This window comes from Oryzias melastigma, linkage group LG10, assembly GCF_002922805.2.
Source record: "Oryzias melastigma strain HK-1 linkage group LG10, ASM292280v2, whole genome shotgun sequence".
In the NCBI taxonomy this organism is placed as follows: Eukaryota; Metazoa; Chordata; class Actinopteri; order Beloniformes; family Adrianichthyidae; genus Oryzias; species Oryzias melastigma.
This window is the reverse complement of record NC_050521.1, coordinates 17,493,897-17,507,156: the sequence shown is the minus strand read 5'-3', so window position 1 is coordinate 17,507,156 and position 13,260 is coordinate 17,493,897. Positions and strand designations below refer to the sequence as shown.

General features: G+C 38.6%; 1 protein-coding gene across 2 annotated transcripts in view; it reads left to right on the top strand.

The window, feature by feature from the left end:
• The window catches only part of nlgn3a (neuroligin 3a), a 169,538-nt gene that overhangs the window by 116,627 nt on the left and 39,651 nt on the right, over positions 1 to 13,260 (top strand). The gene's annotated exons all lie outside the window — the stretch shown is intronic.

Here is a 13,260-nt window from a genome sequence, read left to right as displayed (position 1 = left end):
TGTTTTGAGCTTCTCCTTTTGATAAACTATGTAATACTGTATGCTATTTACAATCTCATTATTTCACTAATAATTTTTACGTTATGACTTTATCAGCTTAATACAGTATAGATATGTTTGAAACATATAGTAGAAATCTAGTATATCTACTATATTATATTAAGTAGATTATTAAAGTATTTCTAAACAAATGTGTCTAAATGTGTAAACCGTATAAACTCAAAATTGAATTGAATCAAATTGAAATGAGTCTTAAAAAGAAAAAAAATCAAAATCGATCCAGTCTCTGGTGAATTGAATCAATTCAGGAAATTATCATTGATACCCAACCCTAATCAGAATTGAGCGGAAAACAGAGCTTGTGGCTTGCCGTAGCAGCTTTTGTATCCTGTCATCAACTTTTTCCAATTCCATTTTTTCGTCTACACAGAAATGCAATTTAAGCCTAATTTTCTTTTCTCCATCATGAAAAAAGGCCACAAGAACATGTTAAAAATTAATTGGAGTGGTTATTTAAAAGTAAAGTATTTCCTCTGCTGGCTGGTTATTCTGTTTTCTCCGTAGCAAAAAAGGGGGTATATGTGCAACATGTCAAAAACAAAAGGGCAACACAGGAGCATGTAGCAACATTCAAGCTAAATAACCCAACTCCAACATTGTCTTCCTGCTAAGCAATGTAGCTTAATGCTTTCTCATGATGATTTACTGCTAATCCTAAATGCGGCATGCGTGCCTGACTTGGCCATGCAATAAACATTCCTCATTCTCATGCCCCTCTAATGCATCAGTGAATTAAGATGGAACCTTACTGTTTATATGCAAGTTGTTGCACGACACATGTCGGCTCATACAAATGAGGCTTGAGCTGCACTCACTACTGCTCTGCAGGGCCAAAGGATCACTACAGCATTCTCACCCTGACAATATTAGCTCCATTTCCATCCATCTATTTAAATGCCTTCAATTCACCGATTGTTGCCTCCAGTTGACTCGTTTCTTAATACAGGGAACTGCACGTAAATTAAAAATTCAGAGTGAAAAATCTTTATTTGTACCTCCGTCTGCCTAAACAATTTCACACACTACAAATCTGCTGGTTTGGATAAACTAAAAGGGGCATGCTGAGCTTTTACTGTACATTTTATGGAAAGCACATTAAGGTAATTGCTTTGAAAACAAATAGAGCCTTGGTCCACTGTTATGGTCAGCAAATTATATAATGATGCAGGCCCAGAATGTATGCACACAACAAAACATGTCCTCCAAATATTCATTCTCTGCTGCTAGAATGAAAAGCTCAGATTTGTAATTGCAAGAACAATAAGAATGTGAGGCAGGTTATTTAAGATTATCTTACAAAGGATTTATACGAAGGATTTGCGATGTGTTCTGCTTTTTCCAGTTTGCATTAAAGTGTTACTAATTGCCTTGATTTCTTCTGATGAATGGCGACTGCACTTGTATTGAATTTTTACCATAGATGCCTTTTTTATTGATACTCCATAATGCTACACTCCATGTAGCGTGATATTATACTGCTGGTGAAACCATCTCTTCTGCCTCCCAGTAAATTGGATATTACCGGCTCTGTTTTTATCCCTTGAATGGAAATGTATGCTCCACTGATGGGATGAAAAAAAAAGAGCAAGTAAAAGTTGAAGGATCCTAGGAAATTGAAACAGGAAGCTTTCGATCACGGCGGGACTCTTGCTGAGAATGTTACCAATGGCAATCAAATTTCACACAGACCGTCTCGGAGCACAGATTGTTATAATTATAGAAAGTTTAGGAGTGGAGTAGGCTGCAGGATGTGACATGAAATCTGAGTAAAGAAATGTCTTTTTTGCACCTGCTTTTGAAAACATTCACCCCATCAGGAAGTAGCGGGGTGCTCCTGTTGCCAAGACAACACAATGGAAAAAGAGAGGAATGGAAAACTCTGGATTAGCAACAAAGTGCAAATTAAGGAAAAAATTCGTCTTCAAGTAAATTATACACTGTTTCATTAACAAACCAGATTTCGTTAATAATTTCTAATCTTTGAGAGCAGACTGCTGCATCCCCAATAGAAGCACTTTGAAAAGGGAGACATCTGTATTTTATTCAGATTTTACTCACTAATCAGCTTTTCCTTCACACTAATACTGATCTAGGAAACAAATTCAAATGTAAGAATATTATTTATACCCTAACTCTTGGGTATTGTAGAAGACATAAAGTTTGGTGGAAATAGGCTTGGTTTAGATTTTCTACAGTTTAGCAAAAACTTCAAGCAAAAAAGTAACAAAGAAATCCTTTTTTTTTTTTACTAAAAATGCTAAAAGTTCTGTCATCCTATTAACAGTTACTGAGGCATTTGTCTTCTTTTTTTTTTACTTCCACCAACCTTTTCAATTCATTTGCTTTGTTTTTTTTCCTAGAAAAAAAGATCAGTGCTTTTAACCGAAACTGTCTTTTTTCCTCAAGCCTTGAAGCTGCTGTGAAGCTGCAGTTATTATACCTGCTCCAAAAACATTGCAATCATTCTTAAACCACTGATTAAAAGCCATGAGTAAAATTCACATTTTCCATGAGAGAAATAAAGAAGGATCATTTACTGTGAAATGTGTTCAAGGCTTACAAGAGTTGATTTTACCCTGACCTTTACAACTAAAATGTACTTTTTTTTTTACCTTTTATCAAGCATTCACCTGAATCCTTTTAAAGAATCCTGTTGCTCAATCTTAGTCGTGTCATAAAGTTTACCCAAAGCTAACAAACCAAACTGTGAAGCTTCCTTTTATTGGATTTCTTCAATTCATATTTATAGTCTCTTTATTTCTTCAAACAAATTCTTGGGTTTTTCATGATGGGACATATTTTGAATTATTTTAGGAGCAATACGTTTTGGGAGGTTAAAAGGATTACATTTTAACCCAATTTATTTATTTTTTCCTGAGTTAAAATAACCCAGCAAAAAGCAAAAACCTGGTCCCTTTTAACTCCAGATTTGGATTAAAAATAACCCAATTTGGGTCATTTTCAACTAAGTCATTTTTTGTGTGTATGATGCAAATAATTCTAAAGCAACGGATGACTGCTAAAGTAACGTCCAAAAACACGGCTGCAATGTAGAACCTTTCAAACTGTTTTTTACTCAGAATATATTTTTTCAATTTGTTTCATAAATCTGAAGATTTCTGCTGGAGACAAAAAATGACGGTTTGACTGTTTTATAAAACAAAAACATTTCAAAATTAGGAATAATAACAAAGAAATTTAAAAAACACACATCTAAAGCATCTTTAGCTTCAGTATTATAATCAAACACATAGTTTGTATGTGATACATTCTTCTGAAAGATGTGCAGAAATGAAAACATCACAATAAGCGGGTGCACTTTTTAAAAGAAGACAGTGAGGCTGCCAACAACTGATTATTTTAATAGTCGACTGTTCCGATTAGTCGACTAATCGGGTCATGTTGTGTGATGTTCTTGCTCGATGCAGGAAAGTTAGCATTTCTACATGTCTTGCAGAAGGTTGCAGGGATGCACAAAACATTTAGCTAGCCTTGACATTGTGGAGAAACGCCTCTCATTTTTACTCCACCATTTTAGAGGATCGTCTTTTTTTAGCTTTTTTGCTCTCTGTTTGTGCTAATGTTAGCTTAGCTTGCCTAGATAACGATCCCTCTTCATCGTTATACTCAGGCACACCGTGCTTCCTCTTCAGGTGTTTGTGCATCGCCGTAGCCAACTTTTGCCTTTTATTTCCAACACTTCCACGCTCCGTAGGCGTGTTGTTATGGTCCCCGAGCCTTCCTAATACTCCCTGTGACATCACTACGATCCTGGATTCGGACTACTGCGCATGTGTGTCAAAGACAATGGCAGATGCAGCATTAAAAGGCATGCACCGTAGTTTTAAGATAAAATTTAAGAACAAAAAAATAAATAAAGAAACAACTTATCGACTATTGCATTGGTCGTTGATTATTTCAATAGTAGATTAGCCGTTGACTATTTGTAGCAGCCCAGAATACAAAAATTCTCCAAAAAGGACATGAAAATAAAATTGAAAATACAAGATTATTAAATGTGATTTTTTTTTCCCAATGACTAACTATCCATGATTTGGAAATAAAACAGAATATAAAAAAGTGAATACTATCCTGATGCTCCTTCATGGTTTTTAATTGACTCATATTGTCAAACTTATTTACCAAGAAATTGTCACTGGGTTGGATTCAGATTGCACGCTTTTTCTTTCACCTTCTGGTGTGAAATGACTTTGCCTTCAATTTAAAAAAGAGAAAAAAAGTGCAAAAGAAATCAATATCAAAAGTTTTTCGACAATATCCCTATTCTTACTGCGCATAGTCTGTGAAAACTCAATGCTCTGTCTAAGACTTTCTGTCTGTTGCTGGCTGGGTGGCAACTTATTTCAGATGTTCTATACCCCTCCTGAAGCTTATTTAATAAGCTGAATAATCCTGTGTTGTCCCAGCCTTCAGGCTTTTCTCCTTGATTACCTGCTCCTCTGGCCTGGCTTTGGGGCGTCTCAATGTGGGCTTGCTGAGGGCTCCAGTTAGGGGGCAAATCCATCACACATCCTCTGCCTGTGGCCCTTTAGGGGGAATAGCCTGGACATTCTCAAAACAGAGTTCGATTTTTACATTTTTTTCAGACCCTGCTGCCTGTACCTTCCATCCAATCTCATCCCTATTTTTCCATGCAATATTCAAAAGACACACAGCGTTATTTCCACCTTTCTTTCTCATTCCCTCTCTGGGTTTCTGTTTCCTAGTCTGCCTCGTGTGTGGCATGCTGCTATTAATAAGATGGCTCTCTTTCCTGCAATGTGGCAACCAATCCAGGCCCACATCTGAGCCTTTGGAAGCAGACTGGTCATTAAAAGCGTAGTGTCTCCCAGCAGGAGAGTGTTTTTGACCAGCTTATTAAATGTAGCTCAACAGTTGTGTTGCCACATAGGGAAATATCTGTCCCCGTCTTCCTGTTTTTGAAAGCTTCAAAAAGAAAACAGCCGAAGAAGTTCATAAGCGAGGGCGCCGCAGTCCCGCGCGTTATCAGCCATCGCACCAGCGCTAATTGAACATGCAGATTCGGCTTTTTCCGTATCTCCTGGTAATCATTACGGTTTAAATAGTGGGACGGCTTTTTTGTGCACAAGGAGAACTCCAAGTCAGCCAAAATGTTGAAATGCTGATATAAAGATTTAACTTGGAGGGAATCCATCATTAAGTTTCTGTGAAAGCTGGAAAAAATGTCTTTATTAATCCATATGTTGCATTTCTGCACATGCATCTGTGCTCTTCGCTACAGCGAAAGGGTTGTTGTAGAGGCGCTGAAGGTCGTTTGGTATCTTTTTTTTTCCCTCTGTTCCTGTAAGCAATCAAGATAAAAGCTCTGCTTCTGAGGAAGTGCTCCCCTTTTAATGGAATGTCGTGGACATTAAAGACAGCTAGTGTGGAGGATCCTTCATGCCAATGTCAGCTTTCATTTTTATTAAGACTTCTGGGTTATTGAAGATCATAAATACGCATGTTAAATGCTCTGGTTTTATCACAGCCGAGAAAAGGAGTACCGTGACTTTTTTAATTCGGCAAACACTGAATCAAGAATTCCGAGCGCTGAGATTCCTGAAGGATGGGCGCTCAGTTTTAAGGCAAAGGTATGTTTCCGTAATCCAATTAAGGGGAAGGATAGTGTGACCAATTCTGGTCCCTTATCTTTTTGTCTTTTGTGCCTGAATATTTTTAGCATTTCAGTCGGGAGGGAAACTCACGTGGCAGATGTAGAAAGGAAAGGTTTAGGCAGATTCTTATTTTGAGGCGCTGCACATTTTTCTCCCCTTTAATCAAATCCTGATTGTGAACTCCATAGATGGCTGCTGCTCATTTTCTTTTTATTTTCTGACAAGAATTTATGATTCGTGCCGTTTTGGAGAGGATCTGAATAGAAGTCAATGAAATTAATTCCTCCTGATTAAATGAAAAAATGCTGCTTGTGTTAAAGCAATTTAACCAAAGGCAAAAATAAGCACATTGCTGACGACTTTTTATGATCAGGTATTATGGTAATGTTTAAAGTCCCATTACTACTACATTTAATTCATTTTAAAAGCATTCCCACTTCTCTTTTAATTATGATTTAATTTATTGAATAAAAAAACTGTCATTTTCTAGGGCAAGGTTTGTGCAGAGCAAAAAGTAAGCCTCAGCTGATTTCCCATCATCCCTTTGTTTAACTAACAGCCCCTCACAACCCCACACTAACATTAGAGAAGAAAAAAAATATACTGTCCAGCCACACATTGTTGAGCCAGATTCCAGCTCGGACGGGGAAAATGAAGACGGATCTATTTGTCTGGAAGTGGATGCATCAGGATGGGGCGGAGCAGAGACAGTTTCAGTTTACGTCACACGTGAGAACTTTTCAAGCTGTTTTTTTTATTCTGAAAGAAATGGTGAAAGAAATGCTCAGAAACAAAGTTTTAAGCTTTAATTATTTTATATATGTCTTCCATCAAAAGGAAAAATGCTACAAGGACATTTTAAAAAGGCCAAAACACAATTTTTATTGGAGTGGGACTAAAATTTCAAGCGTTCTAAAATTTTAATTGGAAAAAACTCTAAATTATCAACTTTATTTATTGAAAACTTACTTCAGAACATTTCCCCTATGATTCATCTTCCCTTTGAACATTAATCAGGAGTGTTAAAGCTTAAAGCACAGACAGTTTGAATAGATTAAATATTCAAATAGTCATAATTTATCCCCTAAATTATTTTCTGCTAGTATATTTTTTGAATATTAAGCTAACAGGCCTCTGCCTTTTTTTTGTTGCTGTTGATAAATGTACACATACAAGGGCAAGTGTGTTATATCTGCCCTGAAATTTAACTCATGGCCCCTTAAAGGAAGAAATAAAGACTGGCATCCCCGTTTCTTAGACCTCAATCTCACCCTATCAATCTGTCTGCCTCGAACACCTGATCTTTACAACCATCTGCCATGTACAGGCAGACTTAAGGTCTTTAAAGTAAGGGTGCTCGAAGGGAATGTGGAAAAGAAGAAAAAAAAATCATTCTCACTTTGCATTTTTTTTATCCTATTTAGAGATATGAGATAATCCATGAGTGGTAAAACTGTTTAAAGCGAAGGAGCGCGTTTGTCTGAGAGAGTTAAACTCCCGATCTCGCTGAAACGGATTTGGCTGTGACCTTTGAAAATAACACATGTGGGTTTCTTTTGTCAAACGGACCCATGGGATGCTCTCTTTATGGGATTGCCCTACAGGCCTGCCTCCAAAATGGCCCCGCACGGAGCGCACAGCATTCAGAGGTGCTATCGTAACCATCCTCACTTAGTGTCAACTTCATTTTCGGCAGGCTTTGGCATCCATAACCTGTCGGCTTTTTAAGCGCCAAATGAAAGGAGCTTGCTGGAGCATGAATATGAATTTGAGTCACAGAGAAAGATAGCTGCACAACCTCAGCCCTGAGATGTTATTCATACACGATGCAGCTGCTATTGTTGTGCAAATGTCTTGTGCTTGAGAGAAACGAGGGACAATTGTTGAAGTTGAATAGACTCCATTTCTAAGGTGTCAAAGGCATTCGATATCTCGGCTGTAAAGTTACCTGTGTGCTTTGGGCAACATAATGCCCATATATAAAGCTTTGATTCGGCTGTTTCGTGAAGGGTGTCTGTGCATCTCAGGGTGTGAAAAAGGCGTATACGAGATGAGAGAATGGGGACGCGCCTTGTCAGGTGCTGTAGTCTTTCACCGCGATTGACAAGAGTGATAATTAAACCAGGACGACGCTATCTATACCGACCGGGACTGCTTGTATTTATTTACCCAAACTGTTCCGCTTTGTTGTCTGCCACAAACTGTGGCTGTCCTTTGTGAGGAAAACAGCTTTAAGTAAGTGGCCTTTGTAGAATAATCACAAGTGTATGAATAACCAAGTATTTTTCTTTTTTAATAGAAAAGCTAAATTTAATTATTTGTGCTGAACAAATATGAAGTACAGTTCATAGGCTTGAACATATTTCTATTTAGATTGCTAAAGAAATTGGAAAAATGCATTAATTCATGCGGCAAATCATTTTTTTTCACTTCACTACTCAGAGTTTTAAACAAAAAAATGAAGCTAAAGTTGTGTTAAGGGGATGGAGATTCGGTTTGGTACGGCGAGGTGCAGGGAGGGATGGTTGTTTGGGCAAAGAGGAAACTTCTACCAGTGTGCCGTTTTCACTCTGGAAAATAATATCGACTCGGACTGTCCATCAGAGTCGGGCAGCTTTACCTGTCCTGTGGCGAAAGAGCGAAAGGAATGAAGAATTGACAAATGGTCCTGAAACTGTGAAGGCAGTCTATTCAGGTCCTCGAGGCATCTGTCTCTTCCAGCTCGTGGCACGCAGTTGAGCCTATAAAGCATGGAGTTATAGGTGTTAAAGAGACAAGCAATGGGACAGACAAAAAGGCAAGGGATAATTGAGTATGTCAGTGAATCCACGCCCCCGTCCAGGCGCTCATAGCTCATCGAAGCCCCAGATCCCCCAATTGTTTAAACCATCTCCAGCAGATAAGTAGCACGCGGTTCACTGTCTAAGCAATATTCGGCAAGACAATACAGCGAGACCCATCTGGTGATGTATCACTGAGATTGCTTTTGAAACCTAATTGCCGTTGATGAACAAGGTGACTGGAGAATGTGTCATCTGTTGGAGGCCAGCGGTCCCATGTGAAGGTGCTGGCAAATCCAGAGCTTCGGTAGATGCCAGCTTTAAATTATTCTTTATAAATCATTGTCAGGGGTGCATTCGTGCCTGTGTTAATGAGTAGTGACAGTGGTGACGCGGGGACCGTTACTGCAGTTCCTGGCCGCGTCTCGATGGTTTTTGATCCTGTCGGCTTTGGATCAATTAAAGCAATCGCCGCTTCTCATTGCAGGCAAACAGTCTCGTCTGCTTCCTCTCTTTATTGTACTAATGGCTCGATAAAGGTTTCTGTCTGTCTACACTCATCTGCAGTCCTTCGTTTCTTAGACATTTTCACCTCTGAGCGCCTCTTCCTTGTTTCTTGAAGCAGTTGCTTTCTTTCTCCAAGCCCCCGCCGCTGCCGCCTCTTTTTCGTCCTCCCACCGTGTCTCCCTCTTTCTGCCTCAGTGTTTCTCTGGCACCGGTGTAAAGCATCCATTATAGAGCGATGCATGGGTGTCTGTGTGAGTAGGAGAGAGGGATTTGGCACTCTTCCTGTCCCACCTGCAGAGGAAGTACTGACAGCTGAGCTCTGGGGGGGCTCGCCCCCCCACCTCCACCACCACCTCCTCCACCCATCTCGACATCTCATCTGACCTCCCTCCTCCTCTCACACCTTCTATTTTGCTGACTTCCCTACCCTCCCGTTTATTTTCTGCTTCTCACAAACACGTTGGCCCAATTTCCAGCAGCACTGTTCATCATTTATCCTTTTTTTTTTTTTTTTGCAGTCTGTCTCCATCAACGCTTTTGTTAACGAATCTCTCCTTTGTTTGAGATTCTGTTAGCTTGATGTATCCTGAAAAGACTGTTGTTTCCACGTTTGTCCACAAGATAAATAACGTGCAATAAAGAGCTGATACTTTCGCCTTCAGCGATGACCACAAACGCTTCACGCTTGCTTGTTGTTGCTGTCAGCTCACCTCTGCAGTTAGCTAGGTTAGAGCTCCGGTGCACATGCATCTGTTTATCTCAACTAAAAAATACAAATTGCACTGAGTGTCTGTGTGAATAACAGATGGAGTCTGTTTTGCGCTGCTTCGATATCACGCCATGCTTGGGAACACGAGCACATTCCTCATCAATCTCCCAGGTTTATGAAACATTTTATTTATGTCCTCTGCAATGGAATAGAAGCAGTTCCAGGTGTTTCAAACTGTCTTGGTGTTTTTTTAATGATACAAAAAAAAAAACCTCATGTATTTTTTAATTTTAACTTCCAATAAAAGTGGAAAAAATTGAAAAAATTCTAGCCACTAAGGTTTGCCGCCGGTTTTCTCCATTCACCTTAAATGTGTCAAATTTGTCATAAAAAGTTCCAAAACCAATTTACTATTCCACTTTTGGTGACACCCTCCCCCTTGCATGCCAAAACTAGTGTTGGGTTCATGGGAAAATAATAATAATAAATGAATAAATAAAATCACGGTCACCCTAGTGCATCATGGGAAAAAACATTTGATCCTTAAATAGTCACAAAAAACAAAATTAAAGAAAAACTTAATGTACACCATCCCAACTAATTCTTTTAGCATTTAGTGAATAATGGCGGATACAGTTGTGTCACACAAACATGACAGCAGAACCACAATTTAAAATCAGACTTTAAATTATAAACTGTAGTTTTGACACAAACTTAATTTCATTACTCATAGAAAACACTTTTTTGACAAACGAGTCAAGTCAAACTGAATGTGTGCTGAGTGAAGTTAATACTGGAATATCATAGTTAATGTTGGATCTATTCATTATTACAAGATAAAAGCTCAAAGCAGGCATTGAAATGCATCTATTCAAGATTCAAAACCTGTTTGTGTAGAAACATTTGGCATTCAGGTTTTTTGCTTTTTTTCAGTAAATTTAGATACATTGGATTCCAATAGTGCAATACTTTTAGGACTGGGTCAAAAATGTAACAAGAACATAGGAAACAGAATGAGACTTCTAATCCAAGATGGTGCCAGCGGCTTTTTAAAATGAGGTGTAGTCAATACTATATAGAAAATGAAAACATTTCCTGTAACCAACATAAGAGCAGCATCCACCAGCGAGGAAGGGGTCTATATGAATACTGAGTGAGTTACAAGGACGAGAGAATCTGCAGGGTCTTTCAAGATATCTTAAGCAAAAAGGGCGGAGCCAGAAAAGGTGTTGGAATTCTTAAAAAAAAAAAGTGACGGATCACGGCATGCAAGTACTAACCTCCTCCAACCTTCTTCTGTGATAAAATATAATATCCTCAGTTTCCCCTGTGGAAATCCAAATGCATCTTCATTCCAAAAAGTCTTTCCAGATGCGTGGATAAACCCTGAAAAAAAAAAAAAAAAAAAAAAAAAACAGATCAAAACAGGCAGAATGACGCATGTTCAGATCATGATGGCCTGAAGGAAACAGAGAACTTCCTAGTGAAGAATAAGGGGAAACCGGGTAAGTATAAAGGTGATGATTACCAGACCACAGGGTTGCAAGCAGAGGTGGGGCTGAATCATGACACTTCCTGTATAAAAAAATATATATATTTTGTTGCTTTGGAAAGGCTGTTAGATTATCTAATAATGTAGCTGCAAATCTTTCACACCTTTTTTCATACAGGCTGGGGGAGAGGGATAAATAATGTATTCATGCAGGTCTGATGTTACCAAGCGCTGTGTGTGATTTGTGCATGTCAATTTAATCCACCCACATGTTAGCATTAGCTGCGCTTAGGCTAAGCTCAAAGCTGAGATTCAGTGCTTGAAGAAAAAAAAAAGAAGAAAAACATTTAGCACCATTTCCGAGTCATTCTAAATGTTGACAGTGACAAAATGCTTCTTACATCATTGTAAACTTCACAAACGTTTACCTAAATTTTAGGATACTTTCTACATGGGTCCTCACTTACCATTTGTTTTGCATGTTTAAACCCTGAAGTCTGTAGTTTCAAATAAAAACATTAAAAGAGTGGACATGAAAACAAGACATAGCCGCTTGTACTGAACCTTAATTATGCCCCCAAAGCCGTTTAAGGGCTTTTCTTGTGAGGAATTGCTAGAAGTGTTCAAAGACGAAGGCTTAGCAATAAAGTAACCAGTAAAAAGAAACAGTTTCTCATTCAACATTAGTTAAGTTATGGTCTGACTTTATGGCTTGAACATTGTCAAATGAAAGCGTCAGTTTGTTCATTTTTGAGCATAAAGAAAAGTGATTTTGGGAGAATAAATTCCCCACATTCTTTACATCACTGATGTGTGATTAATACATTTAATGTTTCCTAAGCATCATAAATACAGAACCGTGTGCTGCCAGCAGCTGATTCATAATTATGAAATATTAATTTTAACTGACTATTGTAACACAGCAGCTTTGAGATACTTTCTGACTCACTTTACCTATTTTATTTTTTTTCAAGATATGCTCCTTTCCTTTCCACTGTTCCCTTTTAAACTGGATTCTGAGCACCTTTTTTCTTCCTCCACCTTCACCATAAAAGGATGCACATTCAAAAAATCTTCAGGAAGGAAAGCTTGACTTTGTGAAGTGAAAAGACCAGCAATATGGCATAAAACAGAAGTTACAATGGGACTTTAACAGGACCTACAAAGTTAGACGGGCAGATTAACCAAAGCTGTAAATGGCAGCTTTTTTTCCCCCTCAAAGCCGTCTATGAGCAATTTAATATTCAACACAGTGGAAGATGAAGCTGTACGACTGCTGAACAGCAAAGAACTTTTATTTTCACACCTAGTGATCACACTTGGGTAATTGCTGTAGGATCTCGGCGCGGGCTCTTAAATCTTGACACCTCCCACCCCAGCTTTGATGCAGCCTCGTATTCTCCACGGTGCCTCGTTCAAAGCATGTGGCAGACTTTACCTGCAAGGTTCATGTAAAGGTGAGTCGGGGCCCTTCAGCAGATGAACAAGCTTCAAGACTAATAGTAACAACAGTAATACCGATAAAGCCTTTTGCTTTGAGAGGTGGTCCTCTTGATCTCAGTTTTGATCTGCAGTGACCACTGCTAAAATCATGGAGGATGATTAAATGTGTCACAAAAAATACTCCCTGTACTTTGGGCAAATGGTGCAGTTCTTAAAATAACCACTTGAGGCAGGTTTCCAAAAAGATGCAGTTTTCCATTGACTTCAATGCTAAAAAGTCCAACTTCACATTTAAAGAAAACTTTTTAGAGCTCTAAGTTATGCATTATAAGGAAGATTTTATTTCCTTTTTAATTGTAATGTGAAACTCACCACACTTTGTCTTCCTTTACCGCCAATTTTAGGAACGTCTTGCTATTGGGAGGAACTTGCCTGTCCCGCAGGCTCCATGTTTCCCGTTCAGAGTCCAATGGGTTTTTTTATCGTCGGTCTACCATGTCTACAATTTTTTCAGTCAGACAACCGACTTAGAGAAGTGACAGCAGGTTTTTCTAAAAATGCATGTTCTTTGGCCCATAAGCTATTCTCCTTCCTCAGAGACACTGCCTAATTGGACTCTTGGTCATCGGAGTG